This window comes from Arachis hypogaea, chromosome 6, assembly GCF_003086295.3.
Source record: "Arachis hypogaea cultivar Tifrunner chromosome 6, arahy.Tifrunner.gnm2.J5K5, whole genome shotgun sequence".
NCBI lineage: Eukaryota > Viridiplantae > Streptophyta > Magnoliopsida > Fabales > Fabaceae > Arachis > Arachis hypogaea.
The window spans coordinates 90,559,711-90,586,629 of NC_092041.1; the positions used below are offsets into that span (position 1 = coordinate 90,559,711).

General features: G+C 36.8%; 1 non-coding gene across 1 annotated transcript; it reads right to left on the minus strand.

The window, feature by feature from the left end:
• Positions 1 to 8,137: 8,137 nt before the first annotated feature.
• LOC112699986 (small nucleolar RNA R71) lies at positions 8,138 to 8,245 on the minus strand. Its single transcript, XR_003152915.1, has one exon. It is a non-coding gene; the product is annotated as a small nucleolar RNA R71 (small nucleolar RNA).
• Positions 8,246 to 26,919: the final 18,674 nt, after the last annotated feature.

Sequence of the window (26,919 nt, forward strand, 5' to 3'; positions counted from 1 at the left end):
ACAATGTTATTGCATCTACTATAGGAGAATATGTTTCTTCATAATCTATACCGAGCCTTTGTGAAAATACAAGTCGAGCTTTGTATCATACAACTTCATTTTTCTCATTTTGTTTTCTCACAAATACCCATCTGTATCCAATAGGTTTTACATCTTCTAGTGTACGGACTACATGTCCAAAGACTTATATTTTACAAGTGAGTCTAACTTAGCCTATAGCTTTTTCCCATTTTGGCCAGTCATTTCTTTGTCAATATTCTTTGATTGTTTGTGGCTCAAGATCCTTACTTTCATGCATAATGTGTAATGCCACATTATATGCAAATATTTCATTGATGATTATTTTATTTCGGTTCTATTTTTATCCTGTAAAGACATAATTTATCGAGATCTCATCATTTCATAATTTTCAGAATTTTCAGGTACCTAAACGTTTTCTAGCGTCAAAATTATATCAGAATTTTGGACAACTGCAGGTGTCTTTATTATGTCTTTAACTTTTTCAACAGGAATAGAATTTACCTCTTTTCTTTTTTGAGGATTTTTGTCTTTGGAACTGACAGGTCTACCACACTTCTAGCATGAATTTGTTTTAGTGGCCATTTGTCCAACTGGAACACTAATTTGAATTGGGGCATTTTCAGCTAGTATATAGGATTTAGTGATTCTTTTCATATCAGAAAATGCATCAGACAATTCATTTACTATTCTTTGCAAATGTATGATCTTTTGAACTTCTAGTTCACATTATCCAGATCGAGGATCTAAATGTTTCAAGGATGATGCATTCCAATTAAGTTATTTTTCAAGAAGCTTATTCTCTCTCCTATAATGTTGAAAATTTTGATTCATCAAAATGATAATATGTAAACCGAGCTTTAAATACTCTCCAGTTTGTGTCTCATGATACCTCACTATAGAGAAAGAATTATATCCAACATATATCCCTAATTTTGTTGGGGTCCCATTTTGATGCGATAAGGCAGGACAATTGGAACATATATCGCACACCTGAATATTCTTATGGGTATTGGCCAAAAACTAAATGTAGAGGAGAGAATTGGTGGTAACTTATTGGCCTTAAGCGAATAAGTGCTACGTCATGTAAAATAGCATGCTCCCATGCTGAGGTTGGGAGATTTGTTCTCAAAAGTAAAGGTCTAGCAATCAACTAGCGTCGTATAATTAGTGACTCTGCTAGCTCTTTTTGTGTATGAACATGAGTTACTGGATGTTCAACACTTGTACCATTGGCCATACAATAAGCATCGAAAGCTTGAGAGGTGAATTAACTAGTGTAAGACCTAGAACTTTTGAAAAATCTTATTATGAGACAATTTCAAATTTATTTATTTATTAGAGATTTTGTTTTCAGAAAATAATTAAATCAAGTTTTGATAATTAAAATAGAAATTTTACTTAATTTCATAATTATTGAATAATTATCTATATTTAAATTATAAAGTTTAGCAGTTGTAAAAGAATAAGAATTTTATATGATTTAGTTTAAATAATTGAGATTTTAGAATTTAATACTTTGATTTTTATAAGCAAAGAAAATTAATTATATTATCCCTAATTTTAAATTAAAATACTTAACTAAAAGTCAATCAGCAAATTGATAATTACATAATATTTTCAAAGTGATTTTAAAGGAATAAATTAGATTTCAAATTAATAACCTATATCCTAATTTTATTAAAATTACCCAAACCCAAATTAATCCCGAAATCCCCAATTTCATACACAAACCCTAACCCTAAAACACACACAATTTTTCTTACCCAAAGAAACCCTAGCCGCCTCCTTCAAAAAGAAAGAAAGGAAAGAGAACTACGACCCCTGGGGGGGGGGAAGGAGAGGGGAAGAGGGAAGACGACGCTGGCGGGCATCACTAGCCCGCGCCGTCGTGTCACACGATGGAGGGAAACACGAGCACGGGCAGAAGATAGAGGGAGACCGTGTCAGCTCACCGTCGTTGCCGCGCACTGGCCAGTCATCGCCGCTGTTTCGTGGAGCCGCCACTAACGAGCTTGCTGTAAACCCCGCGTAATTAACGAATAATTAGCCAATTGATTAATTATTAATTCAAAAAATTAGAAAATAAAATTTTATAGTTTAATGAGGTAGAATTAATTAAAATATGAATTTTGATACTAATTTTAAAGAATTTGGTTTTAGATTGGGTGGAACGGGCTGAACCAGGCGAACCGAGCCCGTATTGGACCCAAGGCCCAACCCAAATCACTAATACCCATGAGCTTCAGCTCATTTCTCCTTCACCCACACATTGAAACACGCTGGGCAAGGGTAGAACAATTCCAAGAAATACAAACCCTTGCTCTTAATTCAATCCAACATAACTTTTGACCCGGAGCTCCGATCGCCGCATCATTTGCGGCCACGCGACCCCCGTGTCAAGCTCTACAAAGTCTAGTAGTCAATTTGGTAAGAAAGTTATATTTTTAGTTTTGACTTTCCTTCCGCCCCCAAATTTCGAAAATTCAATGAGTTGGTGTTGAGATTTTTAATTCTTTGATGTTATAGGGTTGAACTAGTGAAAATTATTGGGTTTGCTCTAAAAAATCCCTTAGTGAGGATTATTTATATTAGATTGAGTTGTGGGATATTTTGGGACATGTTGGTGGTCATTGGTGCTGTTGGAGACTTGATATTGGGCTTTGGGGAGTTGGAAATCTATTTGGTGTGACTTTGAAAGAATGAGTTTTTACAAAATGGTGTTAATTACGGTGTTCCGAGCTTAAGGGAGGAATCAACCAAGGTATGGTTTTGGTTTTTCGTAAATAATATATAATATCTCGTGAAAATATAGGCTAGATGACTATAAGATAGGTTGAAGCATGTATGTATGTTAAAAGTTAGTAATCCTAATAAAAAGATTGATGATTAATGATTTTGATGATGATTGATGAGGATAATGAATGTAATTTGTTGAATGATTTACAAAAGCAAATTTGGATTGTGTATTGGTGTAAATTTAGTGGTTTTAATTAGTGCAATATGTGTTTGAGTTGATATAGTTGATGATGTTGGTGTTTGATAATGATAATGTATTATGTTAAATGAGTATAATCATTAATATGGTTAAAATAATGATCATGTAAGTAAATGAGTGTGTGATCTTGAGTAGCAATGGATTGTGTTGGTTTGATTGATATTGAAATTGTAGTTTGATTTGTAGATGAATTTGAAGTGGAAATTGGTAAGATTGAGTTTGGACATGTTGTGATAATGGTAGAGAATTTTATTGAGTATATTGGAACAGGTTCGGGTGTAAAAATCATGGTTTAAATTGAGAATTTGGAAAGGTTAAAAGTTTTAGTTATTTTTGGTAAAAGTAGATTTTTGACTAATTTCGGCGAGCCATAACTCGGCTTCCAAATCCCCAAATTGTATCAAACTTGTTTCAAACGAAAATTGGGTTCGTGAAGTTTATGCCGTTTGAAGAACAAATGAAAAATGTTTTAAAATGAAAAAGTTATGCGTGTTCGAAGTTCGGTAAAAAATATGGTTTTTTGCAACTTTTGTAGGAAACAGGGCTCGCGTACGCGAGGCACGCACGTGACGCGAGTATTCCAGGCTATTTCAAATACTTGCGTACACAGGACATGACTACATATGCGACTTTGCGAATTTTTGTATCCGTGCGTACGCACAAAGGGTATGCATATGTACAAACCTTCTATTGAAAAAGTTGTATTTTTCAAGTCTAAACTAATTCTTTAGCTTTCCAAACTCCTTTTTACACCTGTTTAGAGTTCGTTAGTGAGCTTTAAACCTTAGAATGAACACACGCCTGTGAAATAACTGGAGGAAACATTTGGAAGAGTTTTGCGAAGTGTTAACTAATTTAAGGAAGTGTTGGTGATGGGAGATAAGGAGTGATTGATGAATATGATGAAACTAATGAATTGTAATTGAAGAAATAATGAATTGAATGACAATGAGATAGATGTGACCGCGTAAGAAGCAGTGTCAATGACCACTCACTCCAGGTATATGTTAAGGATGTGTAGAGATGTTGAGAATGTATGGAAGATGAATTAATGATTGAATGACTATGAATAAATTGGAATAATAATGAAAATAAACTTGAATTTTACTGTAATATGCCTCCGGATATGACGCAGTGGTGTTATCCCCTTGTTCCGGGTAAGATTTAGTGGTGTTATATACTTGCTTTGGTTAAGAGTTCAAAACTCCGGTAAGATGCAAGGGTGAAATTCTGTCGGCACTTGCTCCGGATCGAGAACTGTAACACCACTTGGATAAGAGGCAGGGTGCAGTTGTCCCCTACTCCGAGTACGTGGGTAAGATGCAAGGGTTGTGGCATTGTCCCATTTGCTTAGTGTTTGGTGTTCTATCCAAGGTTAGATACCGGATGATGAGCGGATAATTTATACGCTTTTTGGCATTGTTTTTAGTATGTTTTTAGTATGTTCTAGTTAGTTTTTAGTATATTTTTATTAGTTTTTAGTTAAAATTCACTTTTCTAGACTTTACTATGAGTTTGTGTATTTTTCTGTGATTTCAGGTATTTTCTGGCTGAAATTGAGGGACTTGAGCAAAAATCTGATTCAGAGACTAAAAAGGACTGCAGATGCTGTTAGATTCTGACCTCCCTGCACTCGAAGTGGATTTTCTGGAGCTACAGAAACCCAATTGGCGCGCTCTCAACGGCGTTGGAAAGTAGACATCCTGGGCTTTCCAGCAATATATAATAGTCCATATTTTGCCCGAGATTTGATGGCCTAAACCGGCGTTCAAAGTCACCATCAGAATTCCCAATGTTAAACGCCGGAACTGGCACAAGAATGGGAGTTAAACGCCCAAACTGGCACAAAAGCTGGCGTTTAACTCCAAGAGAAGTCTCTACACGAAAATGCTTCAATGCTCAGCCCAAGCACACACCAAGTGGGCCCGGAAGTGGATTTTTATGTCATTTACTCATCTCTGTAAACCTTAGGCTACTAGTTCTCTATAAGTAGGACCTTTTGCTATTGTATTTTAAGAAATCTTTGGATCATTTTAGATCTTTTGATCATGTTTGGGGGCTGGCCTCACGGCCATGCCTAGACCTTGTTCTTATGTATTTTCAACGGTGGAGTTTCTACACACCATAGATTAAGGTGTGGAGCTCTGCTGTACCTCGAGTATTAATGCAATTACTATTGTTCTTCTATTCAATTCAGCTTGTTCTTGTTCTAAGATATCACTTGTTCTTCAACTTGATGAATGTGATGATCCATGACACTCATCATCATTCTCACCTATGAACGTGTGCCTGATAACTACCTCCGTTCTACCTTAGATTGAGTGGATATCTCTTGGATCCCTTAATCGGAATCTTCGTGGTATAAGTTAGAATTGATGGCGGCATTCAAGAGAATCCGGAAGGTCTAAACCTTGTCTGTGGTATTCTGAGTAGGATTCAATGATTGAATGACTGTGACGAGCTTCAAACTCGCGATTGTGGGGCGTTAGTGACAGACGCAAAAGAATCACTGGATTCTATTCCGACATGATCAAGAACCGAAAGCTGAATAGCCGTGCCGTGACAGGGTGCGTTGAACATTTTCACTGAGAGGATGGGAGGTAGCCACTGACAACGGTGAAACCCTACATACATCTTGCCATGGAAAGGAGTAAGAAGGATTGGATGAAGACAGTAGGAAAGCAGAGAGACGGAAGGGACAAAGCATCTTCATACGCTTATCTGAAATTCCCACCAATGAATTACATAAGTATCTCTATCTTTACCTTTATGTTTTATTCATCATTCATAACCATTTGAGTTTGCCTGACTAAGATTTACAAGGTGACCATAGCTTGCTTCATACCAAGAATCTCTGTGGGATCGACCCTTACTCGCGTAAGGTTTATTACTTGGACGACCCAGTACACTTGCTGGTTAGTTGTGCGAAGTTGTGTTTATGCCATGGTATTGAACACCAAGTTTTTGGATTCATCACCGGGGATTATTTGAGTTTTGAAAAGAAGAGATCACAATTTCGTGCACCAAGTTTTTGGCGCCGTTGCCGGGGATTGTTCGAGTATGGACAACTGACGGTTCATCTTGTTGCTTAGATTAGGTATTTTTCTTCAGAGTTCTTAAGAATGAATTCTAGTGTTTCAAGGTGATGTTCTTATCATCACCAAAGCTGATTGATTTTCATCAATTTAGCTCTTGAATGCAATGTCCTGCTGAAGCTTGTTTAGCCATGTCTAATTTCTTTAGACTGAAGCTTTAGACTAACATTACATGATTCCTGGAATTCTCATTAAGAATTTTGATACCTTTATTTTCTTTTTCCACTTAATTTTCGAAAAATCCAAAAAAAATTTTACAAAATCATAAAAACCAAAAATATTTTATGTTTCTGTTTGAGTCTAGAGTCTCATGTTAAGTTTGGTGTCAATTGCATGTTTCTGTTCTTTTTGCATTCATGCATGTGTCTTCATTAATCTTCAAGTTGTTATTGATGGTTTCATTGCTCTGATTTTTAAATTCTCTTGACTTGAGTGTTTATGTGTCTTATATGCATTCTCATTTTGTTAGTGTCAGTAGTATACAAACTGCTAAGTTTGGTATCTTGCATGCATTGTTATTTGATTTTAGTTGCATATTGATTATTCCTTATTATTAAAAATCCAAAAATATTTTTAATTTGTGTCTTTTCAAGTCAATAATACAGAGAATTGAAGATTCAGAACATACTGCAGAGGAATTACACAGAAAAAGCTGGGCGTTCAAAATGCCCAGTGAGGAAGGCAAACTGGCGTTTAAACGCCAGCCAGGGTGCCTGGCTGGGCGTTTAACGCCCAAAAGGGTAGTGGTTTGGGCGTTAAACGCCAGAATGTGCACCATTCTGGGCGTTTAACTCCAGGATGGCACAAGAAGGAAGATTTTGTTTTCAAATCAAATTTTTTTAGTTTTTAACATCTTTTCAAAATCAAATCTTTTTCAAATCAAATCTTTTCAATCAAATCTTTTTCAAAATCAATTTCTTTCCATTTTCAAAAATACTTGCTATCAATTAATGAGTTGATTCAACATTTCAAGTATGTTGCCTTTTCTGTTGAGAAAGGTTTAATGTTTGAATCATATCTTTTCTTGTTAGCCAAGTTATTAATTTTTTAAAATCAAATCTTTTTAAAATGTTTTTCAATTCATATCTTCTCAATCACATCTTTTTAAAACCAATCATATCTTCTTAACCACATCTTTTTCAAAATAGTTTTCAATCAAATCTTTTTGATTTCTAATTTCAAAATCTTTTTCAAAAATCACTTTACTTCTTTCTTAATCTTGGTTTTCGAAAATCAATTAAAGTTTTTCAAAATGTTTTTAAAATCTTTTTTTAAATTATTTTCGAAAATTTCTTCCCATCTTCTCACATCCTTCTATTTATGGACTAACACTATTCCTTAATGCACAATTCGAACTCCATCTTTCTTGATAAGTTCGAATTTTCTACCTCTTCCTTCCATTTTTCTTTTTCTCTGACACCTCAAGGAATCTCTATACTGTGACATAGAGAATTCCATATTTTTTTGTTCTCTTCTCTTTCATATGAGCAGGAGCAAAGACAAAAGCATTCTTGTTGAGGCTGATCCTGAACCTGAAAGGACCTTGAAGCGAAAGCTAAGAGAAGCTAAGGCACAATTCTCTGTAGAGGACCTAACATAAATCTTCAAAGAAGAAGAACCCATGGCAGCCGAAAACAACAACAATGCCAACAATGCAAGGAAGGTGCTGGGTGACTTTACTGCACCTACTCCCGACTTCTATGGGAGAAGCATCTCTATCCCTGCCATTGGAGCAAACAACTTTGAGCTTAATCCTCAATTAGTTTCTCTAATGCAACAGAATTGCAAGTTTCATGGACTTCCATTGGAAGATCCTCATCAGTTTTTAGCTGAATTCTTGCAAATCTGTGACACTGTCAAGACCAATGGGGTTGACCCTGAGGTCTACAGACTTATGCTATTCCCTTTTGCTGTAAGAGACAGAGCTAGGATATGGTTGGACTCACAACCTAAAGAAAGCCTGAACTCTTGGGAAAAGCTAGTCAATGCCTTCTTGGCAAAGTTCTTTCCACCTCAAAAATTGAGTAAGCTTAGAGTGGAAGTATAAACCTTCAGACAAAAGGAAGGAGAATCCCTCTATGAAGCTTGGGAAAGATACAAACAATTAATCAGAAAGTGTCCCTCTGATATGCTTTCTGAATGGAGCATCATAGGTATTTTCTATGATGGTCTGTCTGAACTATCCAAGATGTCTTTGGATAGCTCTGCTGGAGGATCTCTTCATCTGAAGAAGACGCCTACAGAAGCTCAAGAACTAATTGAAATGGTTGCAAATAACCAATTCATGTACACTTCTGAAAGGAATCCTGTGAACAATGGGACAAATCAGAAGAAATGAGTTCTTGAGATTGATACTCTGAATGCCATATTAGCTCAGAACAAGATATTGACTCAGCAAGTCAATTTGATTTCTCAAAGTCTGTCTGGAATGCAAAATGCACCAAGCAGTACTAAGGAAGCTTCATCTGAAGAAGAAGCTTACGATCCTGAGAACCCTTCAATGGAAGAGGTGAATTACATGGGAGAACCCTATGGAAACACCTATAATCCTTCATGGAGAAATCATCCAAATCTTTCATGGAAGGATCAACATAGACCTCAACAAGGTTTCAACAATAATAATGGTGGAAGAAACAGGTTTAGCAATGGCAAGCCTTTTCCATCATCTTCTCAGCAACAGACAGAGAATTCTAAGCAGAACCACTCTGACTTAGCAACCATGGTCTCTGATCTAATCAAAACCACTCAAAGTTTCATGACTGAAACAAGGTCCTCCATTAGAAATTTGGAGGCACAAGTGGGTCAGCTGAGCAAGAAAATTACTGAACTCCCTCCTAGTACTCTTCCAAGCAATACAGAAGAAAATCCAAAAGGAGAGTGCAAGGCCATCAACATGGCCAAATTTGGAGAGGAGGGAGAGGCAGTGAACGCCACTGAGGAAGACCTCAATGGACATCCACTGGCCTCCAATGAGTTCTCCAATGAGGAACCATGGGAATCTGAGGCTCACACTGAGACCATAGAGATCCCATTGGATTTACTTCTGCCATTCATGAGCTCTGATGAGCACTCTTCCTCTGAAGAGGATGAATATGTCACTGAAGAGCAAGTTGCTAAATACTTTGGAGCAATCATGAAGGTAAATGACAAGTTATTTGGCAATGAGACTTGGGAGGATGAACCCCCTTTGCTCACCAAATAACTGGATGACTTGTCTAGGCAGAAACTACCTCAAAAGAGACAAGATCCTGGGAAGTTCTCAATACCTTGTGCCATAGGCACCATGACCTTCAAGAAGGCCTTGTGTGACCTAGGGTCAAGTGTAAACCTCATGCCTCTCTCTGTAATGGAGAGGCTAGGGATCTTTGAGGTGCAAGCTGCAAAAATCTCACTAGAGATGACAGAAAATTCAAGAAAACAAGCTTATGGACTTGTAGAGGATGTTCTGGTAAAAGTTGAAGACCATTACATCCCTGCTGATTTCATAGTCCTAGAGACTGGGAAGTGCATGGATGAATCCATCATCCTTGGCAGACCCTTCCTAGCCACAGCAAAGGCTGTGATTGATGTTGATAGAGGAGAATTGATCATTCAAGTGAATGAAGAATCCTTTGTGTTTAAGACTCAAGGATATCCCTCTGTCACCATGGAGAGGAAGCATGAAAAGCTTCTCTCAAAACAGAGTCAAACAGAGCCCCCACAGTCAAACTCTAAGTTTGGTGTTGGGAGGCCACAACCAAATTCTAAGTTTGGTGTTGAACCCCCACATTCAAACTCTAAGTTTGGTGTTGGGAGGTTCCAACATTGCTCTAAGCATCTCTGAGGCTCCATGAGAGCCCACTGTCAAGCTACTGACATTAAAGAAGCGCTTGTTGAGAGGCAACCCAATGTTATATTTTATCTATTTTCCTTTGTTATTTTATGTTTTCTGTAGGTTGATGATCATGAGAAGTCACAAAATCAATTGAAAAAGCAAAAACAGAATGAAAAATAGAAAGAAAAATAGCACACCCTGGAGGAAGATCTTGCTGGCGTTTAAACGCCAGTAAGGCTAGCAGATGGGCGTTTAACGCCAGAAAGGGGCACCAGACTGGCGTTAAACGCCAGAAAAAGGCAAGAACTTGGCGTTAAACGCCAGAAATGGGCACCAGCCCGGCGTTTAATGCCAGAATTGGCATGAAGAGCAATTTTGCTCGCCACTTGGTGCAGGGATGACTTTTCCTTGACACCTCAGGATCTGTGGATCCCACAGGATCCCCACCTACCCCACCACTCTCTCTCTTCTTCACCCATTCACCAATCACCTCAACACCTCTTCCCCAAAAACCCTTCACCTATCAAATCCCATCTTTCTCTTCACCACTCACATCCATCCTTCATAAAACCCCACCTACCTCACCATTCAAATTCAAAACACTTTCCCTCCCAAACCCACCCTCCCATAGCCGAACCCTACCCCTCTTTCCACTCCTATATAAACCCATCTTCACTCCTTCATTTTCACACAACCTAAACACTACTTCTCCCCCTTTGGCCGAACCACAAAGCCATCTCCATCTCCTTCATTTCTTCTTCTTCTACTCTCTTCTTTCTTCTTTTGCTCGAGGACGAGCAAACCTTTTAAGTTTGGTATGGTAAAAGCATTGCTTTTTGTTTTTCCATAACCATTTATGGCATCCAAGGCCGGAGAAACCTCTAGAAAGAGGAAAGGGAAGGCAAAAGCTTCCACCTCCGAGTCATGGGAGATGGAGAGATTCATCTCAAGGGTGCATCAAGACCACTTCTATGAAGTTGTGGCCTTGAAGAAGGTGATCCCCGAGGTCCCTTTCAAACTCAAAAAGAGTGAATATCCGGAGATCCGACATGAGATCCGAAGAAGAGGTTGGGAAGTTCTTACCAACCCCATTCAACAAGTTGGAATCTTAATGGTTCAAGAGTTCTATGCCAATGCATGGATCACCAAGAACCATGATCAAAGTGTGAACCCGGACCCAAAGAATTGGCTTACTATGGTTTGGGGGAAATACTTGGATTTTCGTCCGGAGAATGTAAGGTTGGCATTCAACTTGCCCATGATGCAAGGAGATGAACATCCTTACACTAGAAGGGTCAACTTTGATCAAAAGTTGGACCAAGTCCTCACAGTCATTTGTGAAGAGGGCGCCCAATGGAAGAGAGATTCAAGAGGGAAGCCGGTTCAACTAAGAAGGTATGACCTCAAGCCTGTGGCTAGGGGATGGTTGGAGTTTATCCAACGCTCAATCATTCCCACTTGCAACCGGTCCGAAGTTACTATAGACCGGGCTATCATGATTCATAGCATCATGATTGGAGAAGAAATAGAAGTTCATGAGGTTATATCCCAAGAACTTTATAAGGTGGCGGACAAGTCCTCTACCTTGGCAAGGTTAGCCTTTCCTCATCTCATTTGTCACCTCTGTTATTCAGTTGGAGTTGACATAGAGGGAGACATCCCCATTGATGAGGACAAACTCATCACTAAGAAGAGCATGGAGCAAACAAGAGACCCCTCTCATCATCAAATCCCTGAGATGCCTCAAGGGATACACTTTCCTCCACAAAACTATTGGGAGCAACTGAACACCTCCCTAGGAGAATTGAGTTCCAACATGGGACAACTAAGGGTGGAGCACCAAGAACACTCCATCCTCCTCCATGAAATTAGAGAAGACCAAAGAATCATGAGAGAGGAGCAACAAAGGCAAGGAAGAGACATTGAGGAGCTCAAGCACTCCATAGGATCTTCAAGAGGAAGAACAAGCCGCCATCACTAAGGTGGACCCGTTCTTTAATTTTCTTGTTCTTTATTTTCTATTTTTCGAAAAATCATGCTTATGTTTATCTATGTTTGTGTCTTGTGATCATTAGTGTCTTAGTGTCTATGCCTTAAAGTTATGAATGTCCTATGAATCCATCACCTTTCTTGAATCAAAAATGTTCTTTAATTGAAAAAGAGAAGAATTGCATGAATTTTGAATTTTATAACAGATTAATTATTTTGATGTGGTGGCAATACTTTTGTTCTCTGAATGTATGCTTAAACAGTGCATATGTCTTTTGAATTTGTTGTTCATGAATGTTGGCTCTTGAAAGAATGATGAAAAAGGAGACATGTTACTGAGGATCTGAAAAATCATAAAAATGATTCTTGAAGCAAGAAAAAGTAGTGAATTCAAAAAAAAAAAAAAGAGAAGGAGAAAAACGAAAAAAAGGGAGAAAAGAAAACGAAAAAAAAAGAAAGAAATAAAGTTGTGATCCAAGGCAAAAAGAGTGTGCTTAAGAACCCTGGACACCTCTAATTGGGGACTCTAGCAAAGCTGAGTCACAATCTGAAAAGGTTCACCCAATTATGTGTCTGTGGCATGTATGTATCCGGTGGTAATACTGGAAGACAGAGTGCTTTGGGCCACGGCCAAGACTCAATAAGTAGCTGTGTTCAAGAATTATCATACTCAACTAGGAGAATCAATAACACTATCTGGATTCTGAGTTCCTAAAGAAGCCAATCATTCTGAATTTCAAAGGATAGAGTGAGATGCCAAAACTGTTCAGAGGCAAAAAGCTAAAAGCCCTCATCTAATTAATGCTGATCTTCATAGATGTTTTTGGAATTCATTGTATATTCTCTTCTTTTTATCTTATTTGATTTTCAGTTGCTTGAGGACAAGCAACAATTTAAGTTTGGTGTTGTGATAAGCAGATAATTTATACGCTTTTTGGCATTGTTTTTAGTATGTTTTTAGTATGTTCTAGTTAGTTTTTAGTATATTTTTATTAGTTTTTAGTTAAAATTCACTTTTCTGGACTTTACTATGAGTTTGTGTGTTTTTTTGTGATTTCAGGTATTTTCTGGCTGAAATTGAGGGACTTGAGCAAAAATCTGATTCAGAGACTAAAAAGGACTGCAGATGCTGTTGGATTCTGACCTCCCTGCACTCGAAGTGGATTTTCTGGAGCTACAGAAGCCCAATTGGCGCGCTCTCAATGGCGTTGGAAAGTAGAAATCCTGGACTTTCCAGAAATATATAATAGTCCATACTTTGCCCGAGATTTGATGGCCCAAACCGGCGTTCAAAGTCACCATCAGAATTCCCAGCGTTAAACGCCGGAACTGGCACAAGAATGGGAGTTAAACGCCCAAACTGGCACAAAAGCTGGCGTTTAACTCCAAGAGAAGTCTCTACACAAAAATGCTTTAATGCTCAGCCCAAGCACACACCAAGTGGGCCCGGAAGTGGATTTTTATGTCATTTACTCATCTCTGTAAACCTTAGGCTACTAGTTCTCTATAAGTAGGACCTTTTGCTATTGTATTTTAAGAAATCTTTGGATCATTTTAGATCTTTTGATCATGTTTGGGGGCTGGCCTCACGGCCATGCCTAGACCTTGTTCTTATGTATTTTCAACGGTGGAGTTTCTACACACCATAGATTAAGGTGTGGAGCTCTGCTGTACCTCGAGTATTAATGCAATTACTATTGTTCTTCTATTCAATTCAGCTTGTTCTTGTTCTAAGATATCACTTGTTCTTCAACTTGATGAATGTGATGATCCGTGACACTCATCATCATTCTCACCTATGAACGTGTGCCTGATAACCACCTCCGTTCTACCTTAGATTGAGTGGATATCTCTTGGATCCCTTAATCGGAATCTTCGTGGTATAAGCTAGAATTGATGGCGGCATTCAAGAGAATCCGGAAGGTCTAAACCTTGTCTGTGGTATTCTGAGTAGGATTCAATGATTGAATGTCTGTGACGAGCTTCAAACTCGCGATTGTGGGGCATTAGTGACAGACACAAAAGAATCACTGGATTCTATTCCGACATGATCGAGAACCGACAGCTGAATAGCCGTGCCGTGACAGGGTGCGTTGAACATTTTCACTGAGAGGATGGGAGGTAGCCACTGACAACGGTGAAACCCTACGTACAGCTTGCCATGGAAAGGAGTAAGAAGGACTGGATGAAGACAGTAGGAAAGCAGAGAGACGGAAGGGACAAAGCATCTTCATACGCTTATCTGAAATTCCCACCAATGAATTACATAATTATTCATCATTCGTAACCATTTGAGTTTGCCTGACTAAGATTTACAAGGTGACCATAGCTTGCTTCATACCAACAATCTCTGTGGGATCGACCCTTACTCGCGTAAGGTTTATTACTTGGACGACCCAGTACACTTGCTGGTTAGTTGTGTGAAGTTGTGTTTATGCCATGGTATTGAACACCAAGTTTTTGGATTCATCACCGGGGATTATTTGAGTTGTGAAAAGAAGAGATCACAATTTCGTGCACCACCGGACATGTCGGGTTTATCTTTATAACTGATAGATGAAACTCATCAGCCATAGGGTAGGCATACATCATATGCATATGTTTGATTTGCTTGTTTAATTTGTGCATTAATTGGGAGTGCCTATGTGAATTAGTATGCCTAATAGTTATACTTGCTACTTGCATTACTTGTACTCTAATTGTGTTTGTCTGTGTGGTCCTATCAAAGTTTGGAGAATTGGAGGAAGGTGGAGGATTAAGGGTTTGGGTTAGAGTTTGGTTAAATTTAGGAGTCTTAGAGAACCACCGTTGTTTATGGTTTTTTGTTTTAATTCTTTAAGTTTTATAATCTAAGTGTCGGAGTCTTAGGATTGCCTCTGGATTTTCCAGGACCTTATATCTTATTTATGTGGGCACCATTACCATGCTGAGAACCTCTGATTCTCACCCCATACATATTTTGTAGTTTTTAGATGCAGAATGTGAAGTACCTCGCTAAGGCATTCTAAAAGCTGCTGAAGTGAAGGATTCTAGCTTTTTGGGGATTCTATTTTGGTTTTTGATATATATGTACATACTTTATATCTCCATTATATATATATATATATATTATGTTTTATTCCTCTTAGAGGTTGATTTAGAGAAACAATTTCTGTAAACAATATTCTGGGTCATTTTAGGATTCTCATGTATATATGTATATATGTTTATATGCGCTGTCTGATTTTAACTTTGCGAGCCAGGCCAGAAGCCTTGTTATCTGTATCTTGGAACTTTTCTTTTATGTATTTATGTATCGCTTTACTCTTATCCTATCCGGTTTATGTATATCACTTACGTGAGTGATGCGCTTTTCTATTTAACGCTTTTGCTTAAATTTCCTTCAGAAGACTCCTAGATATAAACCCTTTTTGACTCTATATATATATATATATATATATATATATATATATTATTTTTAGAGGTCGTAGCGCTTCGTCACCTTTATTTTACATCCTAGGTGTAAAGCTCTGTGTGGTAGGGTGTTACATTATGGTATCAGATTAGTTCGTTCCTATTGAGCCCGAGGGACGGATTGACTATGCTTCTTTGCATACTCTGTGCGTGTGTCTATGTGCTATTAGGATATTTAACTAATATATGTGGCATAAATGTTCATGAGCATGCATTTGGAACTTTGAAGAACAAAACTTGCGATATTGAGACTGAACACCTTGATATCACTTGTTTGATGTGAACAAGGACCAGATGGCGACTCGCAGACATGATTGCGGTCGAGGGAGAGATAGGGCTAGTAATACGGAACCTGAGATGAATGAGAATAATCCCACATGCTTCATGACTACCCTGGAGAACATGGCTGCCGCTATGCAGGCTAAGACTGCGGCTTTGGGAAATCAAGCCAGTAATGGGAATGGCGGTGACGGAGAAAATAGGCCAATGACCTTAGAAACCTTCCTGAAGGTAAATCCAACCATCTTTAGAGGGACGATGAACCCCATAGAGGCAGATAACTAGTTTCAGGCGATGGAACGGGCTTTACATGCACAACACGTCTCTAAAAATTGACGTGTTGAGTTTGCAATTTATCAGTTAATAGGTGAAACCCAATATTGGTGGCAGGGTACATGACGCCTGCTGTAGCAAGACAATATTGCAATACCTTGGGATGCCTTTCAGTTGAAACTCTACAAAAACTACTTCCCCAATTCGGTTAGGACGGCTAAGGAACTTGAATTGTTGCAACTGAAGCAGGGTCAAATGTCTGTGGCCGAATACACAAACAAATTTGAAGAATTATGTCAATTTTCTAATATTTGTTAAGGTGATCTGGGAGACTTTGAGGAATGGAAGTACATCAAATACGAAGGAGGACTCCGGAGTAATATATTGAGTTTAGTGGGCCCGATAAAGATTAGAGTTTTCTTAAACTTGGTGAACAAGAGTAGGGTTATGGAAGAATGTTTAAAGAAGGCTGCTATGGCAAGGAATGATAGCCAAAAATTTTACTGAAGGGAACACAATCAGAACTTCGCACCTAGGGGCCAATAATTTAAGAGAAGAAGATACAGACAACAATTTTCTCAAGGACGGAATAACTTCAGGACGGATGAGGACCACCAAGGAAATGACAGTGGAAACCAGACAGTGGCTTCTTCGGATGATTCGAGTTGTTAGAGATGTGGGAGCTATCACCCAAATAGGACATGTCATTTTGGTTCGGGCTTATGCTATAAGTGCGGTTGTTCTGAGCACATGTCTTGGAACTGTCCAGAAAGGGGGACTCAAGATGCCGGTCAGTCACCACGAGGTGGAGGTAATCGTGAAACTGCTAATTTAATTTCAATTACGCTATAGAATATTGTGACATTACGTTTATTGGTACTTAAGATAGAAGTGACAAATTAGGATTTAAAATAACTAACTTAGAACCAAATTAAGAGTGCTACGTGAGATATTGACGTCAAGTGAATCTTTATGAGTCAACCTAATTTCTCTTTTGAGACTTACATTGGAATTCTACCTTGAATTTCTTCTTGAATAATGAATTGATCAACTTTCCAATCCTATTTCTGACTTGCGTGAATCTCGTTTCCTCTGGGATGAGTCTGAACGTGTCCTGGTGTAATCATGTAAATCCTTGAATTTCAGGGGATTACTGCGAGTGAAGTGGTTCTCTTTTACAAACTTGAATTCCTTGGACAACAAACGAGATTTATTTAATTCGATACGTTTTGTTCTCTCTCTATCAATGTTTGATTTTAATCCCTTCCTTGGTGTGCACTTTAATTCCTTTCTTGTGCCTTTTTGCTAATCTCTAAGACTTGCTTCAATCACCATATAAAACACCCTTTTATCTTCCAATGGATACGATTTGAATTTGTTCAATCACCCTTGGGTTTAATATCTTTTCAAACGGACTCTAGCATTAGTTTAGCATCACGTACAATCCCTAAATATAACCCTTAAGATACTGGTTCCTTAATATTTTTATACACGCTAGAAAGCACTGTTGCTTGGATGCTGGAATGCGAAAAAGTTTCCAAACCTCGAGAGATAAGAGTAACCTCAATGCTAATATTCAAGATACCTGGACCTAATAAACTATACAGAAATTCTGTAATGCATTATCTAGGGGCTTAGGATGTGAACGGATGTAACAGCATAATGTCGTGACGACGTCTCAGTAGGAAGACTCCGAGTATTATTGGAGAATAATTAAGGTTCCGACTGAAGTCTTAGGTTGTAGTCTTAAGTCGGGTATTGAGAAAGTAGCCGAAAGTATCAAATTGATTCGATTGCAATTTTCAAATAGTGGTAAGGCTAGAATTCGAAGAACGCAGCAAGATAGTAAGGAATTACCAAGGATATTGAGGTTTATTGATCAAGAAAATCAAGAAGAGATTGAGGGGGACAGGGAAGGTATGGCTACGAATTCCATAATGAAGTTTGCTGAAGTCTGAGACTAGATTTGATGCCGTTAGGTAATCATATATTGAGTGACCAAGTTCACTTACCTCCTGCCTATCGAAGCAAACTATTCATTGAAGAAATTGGCAAGACTAAACATAAAAAAGATAGTAAGGTTACACGGTGCGTGTATTGTCTCTGTAACGAAATGAAACGGAGAATCAAGCATTTTAGTTTTCGAAGCGATAGCCAAGACAACACAGAGAAGATTAAGAGAATTTGAGATGAGATTATAACTGCATAAAGCCAACAGATAAGTTATGCGAATAAGAAAGGAGAATGCCTAGACAGTTTGAAGGAGGAAGTCACGCATTCCTAAAAGTTACTTCAACAGACTAGAATCGGTGATCAATCAAAACTAAGGAATTAAAATTGGGATGTATTAAGCCATTTGTAGTGTTAACACGGATTAGAAGGCTGGAAAGGAAGCATACACTTGAGAACTTGAATTCGAGATGAGAATTGGCTACCCACACCTCTTTTCAAGAAATTGAAACTGAATTTTGAGGATAAAATTCTTAATTAGGTGGGTAGGATGTAAACCCTGCGTAATTAACGAATGATTAGTCAATAAATTAATTATTAATCAAAGAAATTAGAAAATAAATTTTTTTAGTTTAATGAGGTATAATTAATTAAAATATGAATTTTGACACTAATTTTAAAGAATTTGGCGTAAAATTGGATTGAACGGGCCGAACCGGGCCAAAATGGGCCCGTATTGGGCCCAATGCCCAACCCAAATCACAAATACCCATGAGCTTCAGCTCATTTCTCTTTCACCCACACATTGAAACACGTTGGGTAAGGGTAGAACACTTCCAAGAAATACAAACCCTTGCTCTTAATTCAAACTAACGTAACTGTTAACCCGGAGTTCCGATCGCTGCACCATTTGTGGTCATGCGACCACCGCATCGAGCTCTACAAAGACCAGTAATCAATTTGGTAAGGAGGTTACATTTTTAGTTTCGATCCCCCCATTTCAAAAATTCAATAAGAGGGTGTTGAGATTTTTGATTCTTTGATGTTATAGGCTTGAAGTAACTTGTAAAAATTATTAGGTTTGCTCCATTGATGTGTGAGAAAGGTAAGAACTCCCAAACCCTTATGAAATCTATGTTTAAGTGAAATTTATATTGATTTAGTGAGGATTATTTGTAATAGATTGAGTTGTGGGTTGTTTTGGGGCATGTTCGTGGTCATTGGTGGTATTGGAGATTTGATATTGGACTTTGGGGAGCTGAAAATCTATTTGGTGTGACTTTGAAAGCTTAGATTTTTGCGGAACGGTGCTAATTGCGGTGTTCCGAGCTTAGGGAAGGATTCGACCAAGGTATGGTTTTGGTTTCTCGTAAATAATATATAAAGTCTCGTGAAAACATAGGTTAGATGACCATAAGATAGGTTGAAGCATGTATGTATGTTAAAAGTTAGTAATCATAATAAAAAGATTGATGATTGACGATTTTGATGATGATTGATGAGGATAATTAATGTGATTTGTTGAATGATTAACAGAAGCAAATTTGGATTGTGTATTGGTGCAAATTTAGTGGTTTTAATTAGTGCAATATGTGTTTGAATTGATATGGTTGATGATGTTGGTGTTTGATGATGATAATGTATCATGTTAAATGAGTAAGTATTAATATGGTTAAAATGATGACCATATAAGTAAATGAGTGTGTGATGTTGAGTAGCAATAGATTGTGTTGGTTTGATTGATATTGAAATAGTAGTTTGATTCATAGATGAATTTGAAGTGAAAAATGGTAAGATTGAGTTTGGACATATTCTGGTAATGGTAGAGAATCGTATTGAGTATATTAGAACTGGTTCGGGTGTAAAAATCATGGTTTAAATTGAGAATTTGGAAAGGTTAAAGGTTTTGGTATTTTTGGTAAAAGTGAATTTTTGACCAACTTCGGTGAGTCATAACTCGACTTCAGGATCCCCAAATTGTGTCAAACATCAAATGAAAATTGGGTTCGTGAAGTTTATGCCGTTTGAAGAACGAATGAAAAATATTTTAAAACGAAAAAGTTATACGCGTTCAAAGTTTGGTATAAAAATCTGGTTTTCTGCAGCTTTTGAAGGACATAGGGCTCGTGTACGCGAGGCATGCACACGACGCGAGTATTCCTTGCTATTTTGGATACTCGCGTACGTGGGACATGGCTGCGTACGCGACTTGGCAAATTTTTGTATCCGTGCGTATGCATAAACCTGCTATTTTGAAAAAGTTGTATTTTTCAAGTCTAAACTAATTATTTAGCTTCCCAATCCCCTTTTTACACCTGTTTAGTCCATTAGTGATCTTTAAGCCTTAGAATGAAGGTAAGCTTTTGAAATAAATGGAGGAAACATTTGGAAGAGTTTTGCAAAGTTTTAACTAATTTAAGGAAGTGTTGGTGATGTGAGATAAGGAGTGATTGATGAATATGATATAACTGATGAATTGTAATTGAAGAAATAATGAATTGAATGACAATGAGATAGATGTGATCGCGTAAGAGACAGTGGCAATGACCACTCGCTCCGGGTATATGTTAAGGATGTGTAGAGATGTTGAGAATGTATGGATGATGAATTAATGATTGAATGACTATGAATGAATTGGAATAATAATGAAAATAAACTTGAATTTGATTGTAATGTGCCTCTGGGTAAGACACAGTGGTGTTATCTACTTGCTCCAGGTTAGAGGTGAGATTGTCGGGAAAGATGGAGTGGTGTTATACACTGGCTCTGGTTAAGAGTTCAAAACTCCGGGTAAGATGCAAGGGTGGAATTCTGTCGCCGCTTGCTCTGGGTTGAAAACTGTAACACTACTTTAGTAAGAGGCAGGGTGAAGTTGTCCCCTGCTCCAGATACGCGGGTAAGATACAAAGGTTGCGGCGTTGTCCCACTTGTTCCGTGTTTAATTTGTTGTTCTGTCCAAGGTTGGATACCAGATATGTCGAGTATTTGAGTGTGATATTCCTATTCTGTAGTGCACTCAGAGAGTAAATTCTTTGTTTGAGCTAAAGAGTTTAATATTGACAAACATCGGTGCTAGCTGGATAAAAGAGGTTGGAAGAGTTGGGTATGGGTTGCTAGCACCGATGGGAAATGGAGTTTTTCGATTTCGTCTATTTTGACTCTATGGCGATGAGCATGTGCGTCTAATGTTTGATATCAACGGGAGAATCATGACAGAACAAGTGATGGAACTTTCTGCGAAGGTTGATTATGTTGGTGGCGGTGAATCTAGCCACTCAAATTTCGTCCAGGATGACCCACCTCTTGCACCACCATTGCTGTACTGTGCTAGTCCAACGGTAGACATGGATTTGGATGGTAAGGAGTCCGATGAGGAGTATGTTTCCTATAGCGACGATAATGATTTTTTTGAGGATGATGATGAGGAGGAGTTTGTACCAGAGACTCTAGTTGGTTTATCAATTCGGTATCTTCTGTCTATCTTACAACCAATTCTAGCTTTCTCAACTGCACCCACTCACTATCATACATTGGATCTAGATACGATGCATGAGAAAACTCCATTTTTCAATATGGGTGGGGACGATTACAACATAGACGGTGATGTGGAGTTTCTCATTGGCCACAGATTCAAAAGAAGAGAGGCAGTAATACAAAGTGTGAAAAATTACAGAATTCGGAGAAGTGTTGAGTACCGAGTCATGGATTTGGATCGATTAAAGTACCATGTGTATTGCAGGTAATTTACAGCAGGATGTCCTTAGAGTCTCCGTGTTGTCTTTCGATAGAATCTCAGATATTAGTGAGCTCAAGTTTAATTGTGGTGTATATTCTTATTTGTCATGATTATTTTGGTTATAAATGCCTACCGTATATATTTTATTTTGTTAGGGAGGTGCGTACACCTGTTTAGCGCCACCATGTTTCAAGATCATCGATAGTTGGACAATAACCTCATTTATCGTGTCATCCTATCCCCCACATAGTCCAATGCATCAATCACTATCCCTATTCTACAAGGTGCAGTTAGGCGAAGCTATCACTTCAAACCCTCATACAAAAAGGTCTAGATGGTAAAGTAGAAGGAAATTGCGCAGATATACAGTGATTGGGAGGAGTCATATAATAAGGTGCCGAGGTTGCTGCAAACATTGCAGATTTGTTGTCCTAGAATAATATGTGATTTTAGAACCATACTGTACTATGATGGGTACTTGGTGGTACGTGACTGCAACCAATTTGATAAGGTATTCTGGGCTTTTTCTGCCTGGGTGGAGGCTTTCAAGCATTGCAAGTCCTTCGTCTTCGTCGATGGCACGCATCTGTATAAGAAATATAGTGGTGTGTTGCTAATTAGAGTGACACAAGACAGTAACAATAATATCCTTCTTGTGGCATTTGCAATTGTTGAGTTTGAGACTACAGAGTCTTGGTTATTTTCCCTTACCAACTTGAGACGACATATGACACCACAAGAAAGACTTTTGATTATATCTGATAGATCCCAGACGATCAAGGCCATACTTAGAGTCGATGACAGTGGTTGGAAGCCTCCTAGAACGTTCCATGCTTATTGTGTTAGGCACATGGCCGCGAACTTCATTTCTCGTTTCAAATCTGTCGAGAGAAAACAATATCTCATGAATGCTGCTTATAGTCCAAGCAAGGCTGGGTACGAGTGGTACATGGATACTTTGAGAGATTATCACGTGAGATGGCAGACTGGGCTAGTAGATTCAACAAGGAAATATGGTTACAACATTGTGATAGCAGTCGCAGGTTTGGGCACATGACAACGAATCTCTTCAAGTACATGAATACATTTCTTAAATATACATGTTATTTACCAATCTCAGCCATCGTTAGATGCACTTACGAGAGACTGCAGTAGTTGTTCGTCAAGAAAGACAGGGAGGTACAGGCACAATTGGCAGCAGGTAATCAGTTTTCTCAGTGGTTGCTAACTGCTGTTGAGAAGAACAAGGAGAGAATCTCCAAGATTCGTGTTATCCACTACGATAGAAGGGCCTTAGTGTTTATGGTGGAAGAGTTAGAGCCTTTTGAAGGTTGGTCTCAAGGTTCATTCCGTGTTCGGTTGAGTGCGGGCACGTGTGACTGTGGCCTTTTCCTGTCATTTCATTTCTCATGTCGTCAAGCAAATGCTGCTTGTGCCACCGCAAGTATCGAGTGGTAAACATATGTTCATCCGGTGTACATGCAAGAGACTGTGTTCAAGGTGTATGAGGTAGAGTTTCTGCCGATACTAGGAATTCGACCCCTGCGTACAGCATAAAAATGGTGCCTCTCTGAGTCCTCGTTTTACTTTCTTTCAACCTTGTGTGTGTGGGCTTGCTTTGAAGAGAGACCTTTAAAGTTTAAATAGCTAGGACTTCCCCAATTCAGCCTCTCTCTGATACGCCCCACATGTGACGTGGCTATGTAAATCAACTCCTCTATTTATCATAACATAACATAACAAAGTTAACATGAACTTTTTATTTACAATTTTATGAAATAAATTAAAACAATAGTTATTTTTCAAAATAAAATTTTCAAATTCAAATAAATATTTTCACATTATCTTTTAAAAGAAAACCTTAGTCAAATATTGTCTCTAAATATATCAACAGAAGAGATATAAGTATATAATCCTTCAAATTTATAATATTAGAGTGTACATGTATAGATAAAGGCTTATTTAAAGGATTACATATACAATCTAATGTTAGTAATTTAGAGGAGTATATACATCCATCTCTATTGTTGAGATATATAAAGGCCATGTTTAACCGCTGAGGTCCCATTTAAAAAAAATAATACGAAAACAACGATTTAAAATAGCATTAGTACATTTATTTAAATTTAGAAATTTTAAAATAAGAACATTGTTTTTATTTATAATTTTTTGTTTAAAAATAATACAAGTACGTTAATTTTTAATTTAAAATTATCAATTTTAAACAATTAATTTTATAAATCGAATAAACATAATACAACTATGTTTATTTTTATGAAATTAAGTTGAGCCATTTATTTAAATTATTGCTATTTAAATTTTAATCGTACAAATTTATAATTTAAAATTTAAAATTATGTGAATTAAATAGAAAAAATAACAATATATCAACATGACCTGAATTGTATAGAAATAGGAATCAATTTCTTGCACCGATGAACATTTCTTAAACATCAATAAAATATGCACTTGCTCCAACTTTTGGGGAAAAAAATGAATTTTGAAAAATAAAAATAAAAAATTTTATTTTACAAAATAATTATATTTTAATTTATTTCAAAAAAATTTTCTAAATCTTTTAATGTTGTACCCAAATAACTATATTACTTACTTAACAGTTTTTGGTGAACTGGATAAATATATCTTTTTCATTATAATTTTTTCATTATTTAAATAAATATATTTTTTAAATAACTCAACCATTATTTAAATATATTTAAATATATTTTTTTATGTTTTAACCAAGTAATTCAAAAGTGATTTAAATAAATTTGTTTACTGTACATTACAAAGTAACTGAACAAATAAATAACAAACCTCATCGTTTAAAACTCCAATAATAAAAACATGTTCTGTCCAAAGAGCGTGTGTCAGTCAATTAAGTCGGGGATGATTTTTGGTTGCTTCCTCTTGAACACACCACTTGTTTAACCATTCCTAATTACTTCTTCATTTCAAATTTAAATATATTCATAAAAAAATTCGTAGAAACCAATTTCTTAAGGCTCAATTTGGGTAAACTTCTTAAATAAGCTCTTTTAAAAAAGAACTTAAAATATAAGGACTTTTATTATTAGCTTCTTATGAATAAGTTATTTTGTGTTTAGATTTTAGTTATATAAGTACTTATTTTAAAGTTGTAGCGTTTGGATAAATGACTCAAAATATATAATTTTTTGTACACAAGAGAATAGATATTAAAATAACGATGATAACAAATACATTTTCAAATATTGAATCTTGATTTTACATAACATAATAACTAAGATTACAATCGAAGGTAATTGATTCTTTATTTGCTCTTTTATTGGTTCCATTTTTCTAATGCTTTTAGTATTTGGTTCTTTCCACGGAATATCATTAGAAACTGGTTCTTCTACTTCACTTTCACCCATAAAATCAAAATTTTCATGAAATTCTTTAAACTGTTTATTGCTTGTGTCATTCCGTTGAATAAAATTGTGTAAAGCCATACAAGCGCCAATGATTCTAACTTGTGTTTCCAAGGAAAACGATGGCATGACACCCAAGATTTTTCATCTTGCTTTATGACATCCAAATGAGCATTCAATTGTACATCCAAGGCTAGAATGATAGTAGTTGAACACTTTATTTCTTCCTCTTGTTCTTGGACCCAATATAAAGTGCGAAAGATAGTATCTGTGACCTTTATAAGGATCTAAAAAACCCATAAAATACAGATAGCTAGAATCTACCAAGTAGTACTTGCCTAGCAAAAATTTAGTGCACCACAAAATCAATTAATAAAAATAAAAAGTTTAATCTAATATACATAATAGTTGTCTCAAATGTGCAATCTTCAGGAAGAAGAGGGAAATGAAAACTTGATCTGCACACAACTTGATTAGAAATTTTAGTATCGTGTGTGCAGATCCCTCCCAACCTGCCCATACAAATGTGAAACACATGTTAAAATCACATACTGCTATCACATTTGTAGTTGTGATTCCCTTGCTACTAATGTATAGGATTTTTTTATCGGTAGGAACAACAACAAATATATGAGTTCCATCTATTGCATCAATGCAATTTTTAAAATATGGATAATATCTTTCATCATTTCTAATTTTTACTGGAATATCTATGAATTGTGGATCAGTTGGTCAAATAATATGTTGAGCAAGCTTGCAAACAGCATCCAATACACAATGAAATTGTCTAGAAATGGTTTTTCCTGAATGTTGGAAACTCTCTACTGTATTACGTATTGAACCTAGTTGTCTAATGATATATAAAAATATACCTACTTGTTCATGAATTTCAATACCTTTTGTTGTCCTCAGATTGTAAGTATTTTGTAAAACATCATAGAAATAAAGAAACACATGCTTTTTCATCCTAAATTGCTGGTAGCAACTAATAGGATGCCCATTTAAAAGTTTATTTACCCAACTATTTTCTGTCAACCTTGAAGTTCTTCGTGGATTTTTCACAACGTACTTTAGAAAATAATCAACACAAATTACAATTGTTATTAAAGTCACCGTCTTCTTACGTTTGGTTGCAACTTTTTGTTTGTTTTCAAATTCTTCATTTGACACATTTGTATTTGATATCAAACTTTTAGTTGACAAATTTTCAGTTGAGCTGTTAGATATTCTGTTATACAAATATTTTAAACTAATATCAAATAATAAACACTAATTACACCTGTAAGAAAACCACAATCTTTAAATAAATATTAGTTCACATCATAAATATAAAATAACAAACAACTATAGAAAGCAATAAGGAAACATAATCATGGAAAATATTTTTTGAACAACACATAGACATATTAAAGAGAGACATTCTAGTCAAAAAATTTCAAGAACCAAACACATCTTCTGCTAAACTATGAGTTTTCAACTAACCAAGTTGTAAGGCAGAGTCTTCTAGTTCTATAAAAATCTCTCTATTTGACTTTTTTGTCATTAGTCTTGTAGCTATAAAGAATATGTCACTCCACTTCCTGCCAAGACAATTGTTTAAGAGCAGTTAAATAAGTTTATCTACTTGGTACATTATTTCTATGAGTTATTTTGTTGGCCTTTTCTTCTTCAAACACATTAATTATACGTTCTAATTGAGTTGAAAGTTGAGAGGCTCCCAATCTTTTATCGTCCCTCCCAACCTTTCTTCTCTTTTGTCTCATTGCACTAGGTGGTGTTGATTCATCATTTAACTCATTATCATTATCTTCGTCATTATCATTATTTTTGTCATTATCTTTATTGTTATAATTATCATTTATATCTTGAGAGGGTGCTCATACACCTACACTAGTAGCTACAACATCTTCAAAAATGAACTC